The following is a 15,549-nucleotide window of genomic DNA, read 5'->3' as shown; positions in this document are numbered from 1 at the left end:
TGCCCACAACATAGCATTCTCCACTGCTGTGAATTTATTACAAAGAGTTTATGGGGCGCCTGGGGGGCTCAGTCAGTTAAGTGTCTGCCTTCGGCTGAGGTCATGATCTCACCGTTCGTGAGATCGAGCCCTGCACTGGGCTCTGTGCTGACAGTGTGGGGCCTCCTTGGGATTCTCTCTCTCCTCTCTCTCTGCCCCTACCCTGCTTGTGCTCTCTTTCTCAAAATAGATAAATAAGCTTAAAAAAAATAAAAAAATAAAAAAATAAACCAAAGGGTCCTGCCTTGGGAAAGTTCTGTTCAGGTGGGACAAGACGAGGACAGGTCAGCAGGAGTCAGCCCGGCCATCCTGGGATGAGTCAACTCTTCACTGTCAAGCAATGGGTGGCCCCTGAAAAGCTGGGGCACGAGCGCTCTCCCGGATTTGAGCCCGGCCGTCTGGGGCTGCAAACTAGCAGGAAAGGTGACGGCCTAAGTCCACCTGTGCCCAGCTGGGACAGGCCAGCCCTAAAACTAGGGAGAGGAGGAGCTTGGCCACAGCCCACGAGAACATGCTTCTCCAGAGCTGGTGGGACCCACGTCCCCAGCGTCCCCACCGCGTGCCTCACCTTACATGGGTGCCCTCGTCTTGTGGATGTGGGGACGACGCGGGGCGGGTCTGTCTAACCTGTCCGTAAAGCATGCCGGGGGCTCGGGACAGGTTCAGATTTATGTCTGAGCATGCACGAGGAGCCGTGAGCATAAAACTCCAGATGTTCACGTGCAATTGGGAATTTGGGAACGCTCAAAATAGCACTTGCCCATAAAGTTGCCTGAAACGCAGTCCAAATGTGTCCGTAAAAGGTAACCAAATAGCTATTTATTGTTATTGGTTCATGTTCTCGGAGCTTCCATGCAGGGCAGGGCGTTGATCTAGTCGGGTGCCGGGCACGTTTGGGGTGACCTCGGAGGTGCCTCCCCGATGCCGCGGGTTCTGGCTTGCAGAGCGAAGCCGGCTGTCGGCAGATTCTCCCCCTCAGCCCTGACGTCCAAACAGGACACCTGGAGAAAGCCTCAGCGGGCCTTTCTTAGACGTTCTCCTCGAGGTAAATTCCTGAAAACCTCGATGGGGGTCCAAGCCTGTTCATACATAGGCCGGCAGACAGAACAAAGGCGCGGGTGACAACACAGCTGTCATCAGGCAGGGCCCCCACGGGCCATCGCTTTTGTCCTGATTGTGGTGACATACACCTAGTGTGAAGGCCACCACGTTAACCACGTTGAAGCCAGCGTTTCTGTGGCATGTAGTACATTCGCGATGTTGTATAACCACCACCTCCGTCTGATTCCAGAACATTTCCATTACCCCGAGAGGAAACCCCATCCCCACCAGCAGTCACTCCCCACTGGGGATCGTAGGCAGGAGCGTACAACGGGGCCGCTGCCCTGGAATGCAGTCGCTGCTTTTGAACAGTACTGAATTGAAACCACTGGGTTTCTTCAGATGGAAGGAGCCCCAGCTGCTCCATGTAGTGACCACGTGGCCTTACATTTCCCTGACCTTGGTGAGTCTTCACTCCTCATCACTTACCTCCCCTAATTCTGGGAGGCTCAAGTCAATGGTGCATGTGCCGGCAAATGGCCTCCATGCTGTGTCCCCTGCAGCCTCTTGTCTCTTGTTTTCTTTCTAGAACTCTCCCCCTTGCTCACTACTCCCTACACTGGCGGGCTGGCTCTCTGTTTCTCAGCAGGCATAATCCACCCCAGGGCCTTTGCACTTGCAGTTCCCACCTGAAACCTGGGTTCTTCTCTCACTTCTTGGAACTCTTATTGAAATGCCACATTTTCAGTGACACCAATGTAGAGGGCCGTCTTCATAAGGGCAATCCCTCTCCTGCCCCTGGGCTCCCTCCATCGCACTGGCAGAATAAGGCCTATTTATTTATTTATTTATTTATTTATTTATCTATCTATCTATCAATCAAGCTGGCTAACATAGCGTATACACTGTGCTCTTGGGGGTAGAATCCCGTGATTCGTCGCTTACATACAACACCCAGTGCTTATTCCAACAAGGGCCCTCCTCGATGCCCATCACCCACTTTCCCCTCCCTCCCACCCCCTATCAACCCTCAGTTTGTTCTCAGTATTTAGAGTCTCTTATGGTTTGCCTCCCTCCCTCTCTGGAACTTTTTTTTCCCCCTTCTCCTCCCCCACGGTTCTCTGTTAAGTTTCTCAGGATCCACATATGGGTGAAAACGTATGGTATCTGTCTTTCTCTGTCTGACTTATTTCACTCAGAATAATACCCTCCAGTTCTATCCACGTTGCTGCAAATGGCCAGATTTCATTCTTTCTCATTGCCAAGTAGTAGTCCATTGTATAGATAAACCACATCTTTATCCTTTCATCAGTTGATGGACATTTGGGCTCTTTCCATACTTTGGCTATTGTCGATAGTCCTGCTATAAACATTGGGTGCATGCGCCCCTTTGAAACAGCATACCTGTATCCTGTATCCCTTGGATAAATTCCTAGTAGTGCAATTGCTGGGTTGTAGGGTAGTTCTATTTCTAATTTTTTTGAGGAACCTCCATACTGTTTTCCAGAGTGGCTGCACCAGTTTGCATTCCCACCAGCAAAGTAAGAGTGTTCCGTTCCTCCACATCCTTGCCAACATCTGTTTTTTCCTGAGCTGTGAATTTTAGTCATTCGGACAGGTGTGAGGTGGTATCTCAGTGTGGTTTTGATTTGTATTTCCCTGATGATGAGTGATGTTGAACATTTTTTCATGTGTTGGTTGGCCCTCTGGATGTCTTCTTTAGAGAAGTGTCTATTCATGTCTTTTGCCCATTTCTTCACTGGATTATTTGGTTTTTAGGTGTTGAGTTTGGTAAGTTCTTTATAGATTTTGGATACTAGCCCTTTATCTGATATGTCATTTGCAAATATCTTTTCCCATTCTGTCAGTTGCCTTTCAGTTTTGTTGATTGTTTCCTTTGCAGTACAGAAGCTTTTTATCTTGATGAGGTCCCAATAATTCATTTTTGCTTCTAATTCCCTTGCCTTTGGAAACGTGTCGAGTAAGACCAATACCTCATTTTTATTTTGGGGGTTTATGAAGTCGCTCCTCTCCCAACAGAACATAAACCCCACAAGAGCTAAGAGTTTGCCTGTTTGCTCGCTGCTGTGTCCCCGGCACAAGCTGAGTGCCTCGTGCACAGAGGTGCTCAAAGGGCCTGTGGCATCAGCAGACAGGCATCCTGGTGAAGCACGTGTGCAAGCCAGGCTTCCCCGAGCACATGGAGGTCAGGGTGCTCTGCCAGGACACCCTCGTCCCCTTCCCCGCATGCAGCCCTGTGCTCCCACACTGGTGGGATGGAGGGCAGGGGGATGGGCTGAGTGAGGACGAGGAGCCCACGACCTGAGCCAGGCTCTTGCTGGCAGGGGGCACAGACCGAGGCTGCAGACAAACAAGGGGCACCTGTGAGAGCCGTAGTGGCGCTGGACGAGTCGATGGGCCCGGCCAGGTCCCGGGAAGATGCAGGAGCTCTCTGTCTCCCTCCCCTCCTTCCCCGTCCCTCTCTGTCTTGCCCGCACCGCGCCCCCCCCAAACACCCTTCTGCCCCTTTGCTCTCAATCTTGTGTTTGCCTTCATTGTTCAGCCCATTCCCTCTGCTCCTGGGAAACATCTTCACAACAGTACGTACCCGGCGGAATAACGCAGACGGATCCTTTCGAACCCAGTTCCAAATTCTGGGGAGGGATTCTGACTTCTTGGCCCGGTTCGAGTCAGGGGCTTCCTGGAGCACATGTGCTGTGGCTGGGAGCATGGGGGTTGGGCACGTCGTGTATAAGGGCTTCAGAGGCAGGCGTGGGCACTCCGGGGGCGACGGGTGGAAAGGAAAGCTGCTGTGCTCAGGGAGGCCATCGTGGAGCCGTCCCCACGGGAAACTCAGGAGAGTGCACCCTGCAGGTGCCTTGTTTCTTCCTTACCCGTCTGTTCATTCACGACAGGCTTATTGAGCTCCCGTTGTGTGCCAGGCACCATTCTAGGGCCTGGAGGTACGTCAGTGCACAAAATAAAGGAAATCCTCACCTTCGGTAAGCCTGTCGCCCAGTAGAGAAAGGGCTCCATTAGCAAGGGAGCAGAGCCGTTCCTGAAGGCTGGCAAGACGCAGGTGCCCTGAAGAGGTTTCAGCCAGCTAAGGACACGGACGGTGGTGGCGGTGGGCGTCACGATTTTGGCCCGGGTGGGCGGGAAGGCCCCTCGGGAGCACGTGGGCAGCGATCTAGCAGGAAGGAGCCGGCAGCCCTGGAGGCAGGTGGCAGGCAGGTGTGTGTGCTGGAAGACGAGAAGGCCGGCGGGACTGGGCAGGGGCCGGAGGGGCCGGTGGTGGGCACAGGTCTTGCAGGCCGTGCACTTGGGAGTCTAGGCCTTTCCGCCGGCATTGCCCACGCGCACTGTGAGACAGCTCCTGGGAGCAGCGGGCTTCTCAGGGGACTCTGGACTGAGACAGGGCTTGTGGTGTGGACCCAGAGTCCCAGGCCAGCGGTCCCCGTCTGCAGGGTGGCGCTAAGAGCTCCTCCCAGCCAGCCGGTGAGCGTCCCCTGTGACCTCGCGTGGGGAGATGGGCAGCGTGGCCCGGGCCTCCCCCACCGCCGTGTGCCATGCTTGGCTCTCGGGCTGGCCCTCCGGCGGGCAAGCGGCCGCGGGGAAACACGAGGCCACGGTTGTGTGCTCACTGACAGCACAGATCACAGGGCTCATTTCTCCCGGATCTGCGGTGACGGTCCCAGCCGGCGGTTGGGGGAGCCGAGGCCACACCCCGACCCATGGCTCACAGCCTTGTCCCCCACCGTCAGGGAGCCCCAGGGATGACAGATGACGTTCCCGGGCGGCGACGTGTGCGCCTGATGGAAGGACGGAGTCGGCTCCGAGGATGACTTCATGGCAGCCACGCGGGTGGACGGGCCCTGCTGCTCGCGGCCCGTCTGCTGTGTCCCAAGAAGGAGGTAGGCGTCCTTGACAGGACAGCCTGAGAGATTGGTCCCCGTGGGACCGTCCTGATAATCTGTTGGGGGGCCTCTAGCCCCAGAAAAGGCCAGAGCCCTGGTGGAGGCCTCGCCCCGAGGGCCCCGGGGGCCCTGTCAATCAGGGCCAAGGCAGCAGCGCTCAGACGGGTCAGGCCGGCTCTAAAGAAAGCCCTGCATTGTTTGTAAAGGGCAATCCCTCCGCATCTTGGGTTTCATGGGGAAGTGTGTGTGGCCACGCCGGTGGGAGCTGGGTGAGACAGGCCTGAGGAACGGCCCTCTGGGGCGTAGGTAGCGGTCTGGTCGTGCTGGGGGGCCGAGGAGGGGAAAGGGCACATTTTTAGCCCATATTTGGTGATGCGGTGGGCTTCGAGTCCTCCTTCTCCCGTTTGTCGGGATCTTAATGAGAAAGCCCGGAAGGACTCAGAAATTCCCTTTCCCAAGGACAGGAAATAAATGGGACGGTGCGAGGGAATTAGGGGAAAAGCCACCACGGGAGAGACAGTGTGGCCTTTGTTGTCTACGTGTGAGAGTGTGTGGGTGTGTGGGGTGCGTGGGTGTGCGAGCGTGTCACCGTGTGAGTGTGTGGGTGTGAGTGTGCGAGCGTGTGTCACCAGGGGAACGTGTGGGTGTGTGAGCGTGTCGCCATGTGGCGTGCGGGTGTGCAAGCATGTGTCGCTGGGAGTGAGCGTGCGAGTGTGCGTACATCAGCGACAGGAGAGCCCTGGCGCTCAGGCCCCCGCTCGGGAGGCTCATGGGTGTGAGCGCCCGGAGCCCCCTCAGGACAAGCACTCGTTGTTTGACGTTCTCGGCTGTGAGTAAACGGTCTGTCTCTCATTAGCCGCGTGGAGGCGAGTGAGCGAGTGTGGAAATGCCAATTAGACCGTAACAGCATGAGGAAGAAAGATTCCACGGGCCAAAGATACGGTGATCTGCTTCTTCTGCGTGCCACGCGTGTCTGGGGTGGAGGAGGAGGCGGAGGCTGAACACAGGGAACCTTCTGGCCTCCGAGCGAACTGGCTGTGCGTCCTCCGGAGCTGCCTCACTCCACAGCGCATCTGTCCCAGACGCGAGGGGCCCGTGTTGCCCCGAACCTGGCCGCTCGCTGCGGCCGAGAGCCCTGCACAGTCACCGCTCGAAGTGAAGGACGTTTCAGAGCAGAGACGCCTCTGGCAAAGCCCAACCACCAACCCCTGTGCGGACGTCACACTCATCACCAGAGAGCGGCTCCCCAGGGCGGCCGGCTCTGCGTCCTCAAGGACTGCCCAGGGGGACAGAGGTAACCGCTCTGGGCCCAGCCGCCGGCCTGCCGCCTTCGCGGGCCAGCTGACCTCGGACGGGTCGCGTCACATCCCCGAGCCGCAGGCTCCTGAGCTGGGGGGCGGGGTGCGTTTAGCATCTCATCCCACGGGTGCTGGTCGGCACCTGCCGTGTGCCCTGCGCTGGGCTGCGAGCCGCGGCCACATCCGCGAGCACGGGCGGAGCCGGGAGCCTCGCACCGCAGTGACCGGGGCTCACGGTCTCCACGAGTGACCAGAGCCGCAGCAAACCCCCAGCAGGGAAGGACGTGAGGGTGCGTGCACGGCCCGCCTCCCTCGGCACCGCTCGGCTTCCTGGGCGTCCTCTTGCTGGATCTGAGTGCGGGCGCGGAACGTCCCCTCCGTCTGCGTTTCCGCCCTTGCCCTGCTGGCACTCGGCGGTCTGTCCAGGAATCCGTCCTGTCGTGTGTTGGCGATGCCTGCTTCTTACCTGGCTGTGCGCTGCTCCACGTGTGGACATGCCCGCATTTCTGCCACCCGTCCCCTCGTACTGGACATCTGGGTTGTTTCAGGCCTGTGCTACTGTGACCAAGGCTGTGACAAAACTTTTGTCTTTGTGCAGATGCCTGATTAGATCCACCAGGCAAATCTGTGCAAGTGGAAATTATCGGCAAAGAGCCGTGCGTTCGAGGGTTTGATGAAGACTGTCCAGATGCTTTTGGAAAGAGCTAGTGCCAGAGTTACACGGCCCGGCGTGGCCCTTCCTCGTGGCCCGTCACGTCGGCACCACGCCCACCTCCCCAAGCCCCCGAGGACCCGTGCGGATGCACACTAACACAGTGAGGACCGTGGCCGGTGAGGTTCCACGGCCAAATGGTTTCACGCCCCAGGTTGGTCCAAACCTCTCCTCTGATGACTGCAAACCTGAGGCCCAGGGAGGGTGAGACGCTCCAGGCCACACACTCAGCGGTGACGGAAGCCAGGCCTCACCCAAGCGTCCCTCAACCTTGGGATACCAGCTGTCCTTGAATGTCCCCGGTCTCTGCCAAAAGCAGGGCAGAAGCAGACACACGTGGCCTGTGACACCTTTTCTCCACGTTTTCTCAGACTTCTCTCAAACGACACGGGGGACGTTGTGTTCCAGTCCTTGGATGGCCTGGGTAGCGTCGTCCCCATGGCACCATTCCTGTCTCAACAGCAGGAAGGGGATCTGGGCCACTCCATGCTGCCAGGTCACCAGGCGGCGGGCTCCGCTGTTGGGGTTCCCCGCGGGGCCCCCCGCCTGCAGGCAGCACGGAGCCCCGGGCAGAGTGGAGGCGGGGCGGGGGAGGAGGGAGGGAGGCCGCGGGCTCTGGTTGTGGTTGCCTCCTGCACTTCTGGGGTCTTCGGCGAATGTGCCCTTGTCAGCTCAAAGCAACGAGTGCGGAGTTCTGCTGAGATGTGGGAACACGGGCCAGGGAAAGGGCCACTTGGTGGAGGCTGTGGGGTCCTTGCCGGGATCCTTCTGGGCCTTCGGCCTGCCCAGACAGGGGCTGCTGGCTGCTGTCCGTGGTCCCCGTGCGTCACTGGCCAGAGGCGAAGTCTCAGGAGCACCCGTGCCAGACTCGGGGCGGGGGAGGGGTGCTCCCCTGGTAAGGCCTGCACAGGGTGGGGGGGACCCCAGCACCAGGCGGAGTGGATGCGTTCTCAGAGGTGGAGCGGAGGCAGGGTCCCTGGCACACACGTCTGTCAGCGCCCTGAAGACAGAGGCCTGAACTTGCGTTCGCCTGGGTCCCTCTTGGCCCCAGCTCCTGGGGGTTCCTGCTCATTGACGCTTGCTGACTGAGGAAGGCAGGAAGGGTGAGCGGGCGGGCTCCACCCTGGCTTTCCTCCTCCCCTGGGGCCTGGTGCTGCTGTGGGCACAGTGGGGACCCTTGAGATGGCAGGGGTGTGAACTGAGGGGCTGGGGCGGGTAGGGGTGGATACAGAAGTTTGGCTGAAACGCACTTAATACCATTGAACACGGGTGTCACTCCAACGGGAATTCAGCTCTAACGTCGACACATAGGTCCCCAGTTAAGAAGAGTATAGAAACCACGCAATCATGTGTAGGTGGCGGGGCTCTGCGTGGGGTTGGGGGCGGCCACTGGCCTGCGTGCAGGGGTCGTGATGTGCACCGGCAAGCGGGGCCTCCCGCTGCCGGGCGCCGAGGGGTGAGGCCCCGGGCTCTGAGCGGCGCAGTGGGCAAAACGGCCCTCGGTTTCCCAACCCTTCTTTCTCCGTCTCTGCTTCTGTCCCTCCTGTTAGACACCATGTGCATGAAGTAATTTCGTGTGGGGAAAATTACCCCTGTCCCAGTAGAAAGCCGCTTCTCAGTTCCGCCAGCCGTGGCCACCGTGAGATGTGGGGCTGGGGTGGCCAAAGTGTCTTGTATTTTAAGAGAAGCCAAAAGTGTGAAACTGTGGGTGAAATCCCTCATTCTTGGGAATTGTGGCTCCAATTGAAAATGAAAATGAAACCAAACAAGTGATGTGGCAGAGGGTGATGGGTGGGATCTGGGGTGTGACCTCTGGAGGACAGGCTCTCCCCTGGGGAGGGTTCTGGCAGAAGCTCGTCCCTTCCAGGAAGGGGCCGTGGCTCCCCCCAAAACTGGGCCCAGAACGGGCCTCTCCCTTGCCCCATCTGTCACCCTTACCCTCCCCTTTGACACGAAGGGCAGAGGACCTCGGCCGCCCGGTCTCCAGATGCCATCGACTGCCTCGGCCATTAGCATCAGGACACAGTGAGCCTCGGACGCTGGAGGGTGGGCGGTCTGTGGGCGGTGCTGTGGGGGGTGCAATGCTCCTGTGGCCAGAGCGGATCATCCCGGCTGTGGACTTGAGATGTCCCGAGGCTGGCAGGTGGCTTCCCTTGCATTTGCTCTGTCTTTATCTTCTGCAGTGGGCGTCCCCTGAACGCATCGGCCACCACAAAACAGTGCCTCAGCAGAGCGGGACCCGCACAGGAGTGGGGGGGGAGACTTCCACGTCACCCTCGCTGGGGCGGCCCTTCGTTAAAGGATCTAAATCCCAGCACCCAAGGGTCGGCACATTCGTTGCCGCACATCTGTAACCGACCCCAGTCTGGGAAGACCCCACGATGCACAGCACAGCCTGTTTGCAGAATGGAGCCCGAAGCAGCAACAAGAAGAGTGATCCACGAATGAGTACTGTGCTGTGCAGAATCGGCCTGACACGAAGGGCCCCTGCCATCGCAGTTCACAGGTGGAGGGTCCAGAGGCAGGCACACCCAGCCCAGGTGTGGCCTTCTCTCAGCCAGGCACTGGGGTCCAAACAGAACGGGTGCCTGCCGCAGGGGAACACGGGTGCTGAATGGAGGCCAGATAGCAAGAAAGGAGGGTAAAGTGCACAGACACACGGGGAGAAAAATACGAGGGCAGGCGGGCGTGGGGAGTGCAGGTGTATTGTAAACAGAGAGGTCGCCGAGAGAAGGGAGGGTGTTTGAGACTTTGCCAGGTGGTCACGACGCCCCTTTGTCTATGCAGACCCGGGCCCAGCAGCCAGCTCCCCAGGAGCCTCTGCAGCGGGCGGACCCCCACTCTGCTTTGCCTGTGCTTCCTGCCCTGTTTTGAAAACCGTTATTATCTTGTCATCAAAGAGACACAATCGGCACTTGTGTGTCAACGCAGATATGAGCCCTCCCCGTAGGTCCCATTTCAATGTTGGAGTCACAAACCAGATACGTTTTGAAACACAGAATGTGTCTGGCCCGATAGCTGACTCCACCCGCAGTGGGAAAAGCCATAAGTAAACACTGAGCGGGGGTGACAAATGCACCATCCACGGGCACAGCCAGGGCGAGAGCCAGGGAGGGAAGGGTGCACGGCCCTGCCATGCACACGGTGCTCGGGGGGGTTTCTGCAGCGGCCACGGGGCCGGGGTCCCCCGCCACAGACACTGCCCTCCCCGGGTGCCGCGGATGTCCGCGCCCAGGGCAGACGACTCCCCAGTTCTCTGAGAACCCCGCCCTCGCTGTTGTCTGTTTGTCTGAGAACCACCGCCCATGGGCAACCTGCATCTTCCAACTTTGGTTTTTCTGTCTAGTTTTTTGTCCTGTTATCAAGGGTGGTGAGTCTCCCTCAGACGCTCTACAGGAGGAGTTTGGAAGATGACTTCGGTCTGGGCAACAAGAAGTTACAGCAATACCGAAGGCATAATACGGTCACCTAGTGATCAGAGAATTTTTGTCCTGATTTCACAGCAGGAAAGTGATGACCCCAGAGCCAGGAAGCTGGCACTGGTCCTGCACAGTAGCTCCCGTCTCCAGCTGGCCGGGTGCTGTCTTCCTAATTGTACCATCTGTGGTTACGATTTTGATTAACGTTTTCTTGGAATCAGCTTTGAACTGACACCTTCCTCTTTGTCTTTTAACACAACTCGTCCCAGACAATGTAATTATTCGTGTTGGTTATGTAAGTTTCTTTCTTCTTAAAACACATTACTACAAGCACAGACCACTTAGCATGCATCAAACGTGTCCCCTGTGCACCACAGGAAGCGATTCGTGGACCCGGCAAAGCATACGCCGTGGACCCCGGCAAAGCGTACAGGAGCTGGTGCCCTGTGCGGACGCCACAGTGTTGATGACCCTCGGGCCTTGAGGTGGAGTGGCCCTATTCCCCCTCCTCCAGGGAGTACCCCTGGACCCGCTGTCACACTTTTATTTGGAATATGGATTGCCTGAAGTGAGTCGAACATGTTACCGACATAAACACATGCACGGAAAAGAAAAGCCCCGCCTCCGCGTGTGTCCACGTGGGTTCTGTGATGACAGGGGTCTGTTTTGCTCACTGCTGTCTTCTCAGTGCCCAGAACAGTGCCGGGCACACAGTAGGTCCTCAGTAAATAATATTGAATACATGCGCGGATGAGTAGAAGGAGGAAACAGACTCTCTCCTTCTGGCCTTGTTTTCTTTTTCTATCTCCAAACCTCAGTGGGGCTAAAGTGATCCTTTAATGTGCAATGTGATTTTGTCACCGGCTCCTTAGACTATCTTGTGACCCGTCCTGGTTTGCATGAGTCTGTAGAATCGTGCCCTCACCCAGTTCCAGTGTCGAAGCCCTGACCCCCCAGTGTGATGGTGTTTGGAGAGGGGCCCTTGAGAGGTAATTAGATGGGGTCATGAGGGTGGGCCTCAAGATGGGATCACTTCCCTATCAGAGGAGAAAGAGGGGCCAAGTGAGGACACAGGGCAGAAGGTGGTTGTCTACAAGCCAGGACGAGGGACCTCACCAGCAGCCAGACTGGCAGGCACCTGGACCTCATACTTCAGGCTCCAGAGTTGCGGGAAATACGAGTCTGTCCGTTAAAGCCGCCCCGTCTGTGGTACAGTTATGGCAGCCTGAGCTGACGTAAGACATGTGACGGAGGCCAAACCCCTTAGGAGGATATTCAGGGTCCCATCTGCCTTTACTTAGAAGTCACACCTGCACCTCCAGTCCCTTCATGCTGGACCCGTCTGTGTGTTCTTAGATGCGCTAAGTTGTCTTCTCTGCAGCTTTTCCCCATGCTGTTCCCTCTGCCTGGAATGCTCTTCCTCCACTGTCCCCTGGGAAGCTCCTCAAGGACTCGGCGTCCTTCTCACATCCAAGAGATGCCTTTGCCGACCACCTTCTCCTCCGTCCACCCTTCCCTGTGTCCCAAAGTGCATGTGATTGATTTCCCCTTCGTATCAGCCAGGACAGGCAAGTAACAAATTGATCCTGAAGCCTCAGTGATTTACACAGTCAAGGTCTGTTTCTCGCTTGGGTTCACATGTTCAGAAACGTTCAGTGGGGTCCCCCTTCCCCCATCATCACTTAGGGACTCAGGCTGTTGGAGGCTCCCCTTCTGGGCACAGATAGGGGCAGAGAGTGTCCAGAACTCACTCTTGCCCCTTAACTACCCTGAACTGAAGTGCTCCATGTCACTGCTCACCATCCATTGGCCAGAGCTAGTCACCTGCCACCAACCTAATGGGAGAGAGGTGGGAAAATGTATGAATTTCTCTTGTGCGCCCAGGACAAGGAAACTAAAACAGAATCGTGTCTGCCATACCCCGTCATAGAACATTCTACATGACTTGCAACTGCCTGTTTATTTTCTGCTCATTCCCCTCCCTGACCGAAGTTCCTCTGGTCCCCAGACTTCAGTTTTTCCCCAGTTTTACCCTCGGCAGCTAGCATAGTGCTGTCCTGAGGGGCCACGGGGGTTTGAGAGGGTCCCCACGGCCCGCCCAGCCTCGTGCTCTGAGAAGGCCACCTGCTCTCCCAGGCGTGGCCCTCATCTCTCTGATGCCCTACGTGCATGTGCTGCCCGCCGTGAGCCGCTTCTTCGTCCGTCTCCTCTCACTGTCTCCCAGGACGTCAGAAGATGCTGACACTGATGGAAAATCCTCAGGCCGCTCCATCTGTCTTGTCTGGTTTTCATTGTGTATCTGCGCTGTTATCTTTTTTTTTTTTTTTTTTTTTTTGTCCAATAAACAAGAAAAAAGCAATGAAGTAAACAGTGTGAGGTTTAAAGGATTTTCAAAAAATGAACAATACCCGTGTTCTGTTTGGGGAATGTGAGTCCTTAGTTTACACGGACGGCTGACTACACAGCATTTGGGCGACAGCCAGCTTTCCAGGGTGAATAAGCACCTCAAAAGAGACAAATATTTTTCGCACACTGTCAGCGAAATAGAGGCTCAAATCCTTAGAAATAAATATATAGAAAGGGAAGAAAGAAAGAAAAGTCAAGGAGACCCTGACGACCTCCATCTCCAAAAGAGCTAAAGACAAGTTTTGTAGTACTCTTCGTTATACTGAAAAGAGTTTTATTCTAACTCCCCTGTGGCGCTGCTCCCAGGTGAATTTTTCTAAAGTATCTCTCTTGAGATTGAACCGGGGACTTCACTCCTTAGGCCTGTTTCCTCATCTGTACGATGGAGGTAACTACAGGTCCTCATCCACAGGGTAGTTATGAGAACTAAATGGGTTGATCTATGCAGAGATCCTAGACTAGGGCCTGGTACCTGTGGGTTCCATGTGCTGTTCATTGTCACCACCGTCACCACCACCATCCCCAACCCCATCATCACCCCTATCACCACCATCATCATCATCCCCATCCCCATCAGCAGCACCGTCGCCACCATTACCATCATCACTGTCACCATCACCATTACTATCGTCATCGCCGTCGTCGCCATCAACACCAGCAGCAGCAGCATTACCATCAGTAGGTACAAACTTCATCTGACGGAGGCAATGAAAGTAGGTCTCAGGGAACCACCCTCTGGTTAGTGTTAGTGGCCGTTCAGTGGGAGATAAGCTTGACTGCTGAGCATAGGCCTAAAATTTCAGGACCTTGCTGTTTACCTGGCTTTCACCCCAGTGAGGCACAGCCATGGAAGGCCATGCACCCCATACACACATGCATTTGACTTCTTTCTTGAAAACTCCCTGATTCTATTCTGCTGTAAGGACCATGACATAAATGTGGTGCTTGGCTGGACAATTCTCAAGAATTCAAGCAGTATCAGACTGGATCCTCTATTACCAGGGTTGCAGAAGAGCAAACGCCGGAATGTCAACAGTGGCCACCACCCCTGAGAGCAATATTAAAAATAAGGTGCCCGCATGTCTCGGTTGGCCCCGGTCAGCCTTGGTTTATGCCTAGCATCTGGCGTCGTTATTCACAGTGCCCCCTCCCATTGCCAAAATGTCTCAGTTTGGATAATAAATTATATGAGCACCATAATTTTGAGTGATTTCTATGTTCTTTTGGCTCATTGTTATTTTCTAAGCTTTCAACAGGAAACTTTTGTCATTGAGTACAACAACACAAGTGACACAGTCCCAGCCCAGGTGCCACTTTCCCCAGAAAGAGCTCCCTGTGCCCCCAGCATGGATCACTCGAGACAGGATGCTTGAGTCCCCGGCTGTGTTCCTTGCCAGACACATGGCAGGTGGGCATTGAATACTGGCTGTCCAAGAGCAGGTTGGGAAGCCTCACCCTCAGCTTTTGGGTAACGGCTGTCCTACTGGCAATGGTGAGAAATGGAAACAGTCCTAATGTAGACATAACACACAGCCTTCTCCCAGAATGCTGTCCCATTTGCTGGGAGGTGTAAGGCGAGGCTTGCTCATGCCCCCCGAGAACTTTGGCTCGCTCTGTCTGCCTGGTGCTTCCATCCAGTGGAGGCTCTTGATGCGGGAGCAGAAAAAAATTAGCCCAGGAACCACGCCCAGGACTGAACTGCTGTGTCTGCACCTTTATACTCTGTGGGGTTTTAATAAACTCCTGCCTGCTTTTGTAGGCATTTTTTTTCCACCCGCCTTTGAACTACCTTAGAACAATAACGTGCTCTCTTTCGACAGGTTGGCCCGGTGGGAAGATTGACCTTATTTCCATTCTCCTACTGAAAGTGACAATGCAGCCAAGTGCCACTTCTGGGCCAGGGGGACGCTGTGATCAGATGAGAGACAGGTTCACGCCGCTGCAGTGACCCTCTGGAAAAGGAAGCAACCGGGCATTTCCTCTGCACATTGTCTTTCTGCAAAATTACGAGTAAGGAATATTTGGACTGGATTGATTTTCCTTCCTTGCATGCCAGCAAAAACTTGCTAAGTTTAAGAGAAATGGAGAAAAAGTCTGCATTATTACATTTTAATGGGCAATCATGTTCAAGCAAACCAAAGTGCCTGATGACTTCCCCAGTCCCACATCTGCCCAGGGGCCATAACCACCCACACACCTAGAGGCCTGAGCTGTTCCGGGTCGCCGACTTTAGGTAAGTTGACTCTCACGCAGTGGTTTTGTAGCCGGCCGCCCCTGGGGGCCCCCCCCTTCACTTGCTGCCGTGTCTCCCCGGACGGCTCCTCCTAAGGTTTGGCTTGGTTGTGACTTTCCGGGACACCTCCCCTTGCCACCCCCAGTGCTCTGGCCACAGCCTTTAATGGTGCCTCCTGCTGTTTGACTTGTCCATTTGCTGAGTCTCCGTTTTCCCCTCTAAGGAAAACTCCGTGAGGGCTGGGACTCGTAGTACTCATCACTGTAGATTCATTTCTGAGTGAGTGAATGCATGAATGAATGAATGAATGAATGAATAGTGGACGGATTACAGCTTGAAATGCCCGGTTCTCAAAGGCACAGTGCTTGTTGCTTTGCAGGGGGCCGGGCTGGGCCGTCTCCCAAGTTTCCTTCCAGTTTGTGATTCCAACACCACCCAAGGCCCTTTCTCTCCCCCAACAGAATCCACGACATCGGCTCAAATC

General features: G+C 55.8%; 1 long non-coding RNA gene across 1 annotated transcript in view; it reads left to right on the top strand.

Annotated features, from left to right (window-relative positions):
* Positions 1–15,190, top strand: part of LOC131500387 (uncharacterized) — a 151,285-nt gene extending 136,095 nt beyond the window's left edge. The window contains exon 6 of the long non-coding RNA XR_009256267.1: positions 14,653–15,190. This is a non-coding gene — a long non-coding RNA (uncharacterized LOC131500387). The remainder of the gene's footprint in view (positions 1–14,652) is intronic.
* The last annotated feature ends 359 nt before the right edge of the window (positions 15,191–15,549 follow it).

Source organism: Neofelis nebulosa, chromosome 17 (assembly GCF_028018385.1).
Source record: "Neofelis nebulosa isolate mNeoNeb1 chromosome 17, mNeoNeb1.pri, whole genome shotgun sequence".
NCBI lineage: Eukaryota > Metazoa > Chordata > Mammalia > Carnivora > Felidae > Neofelis > Neofelis nebulosa.
The sequence above is the reverse complement of the archived record's forward strand: the minus strand, read 5'-3'. Positions and strand labels throughout refer to the sequence as shown.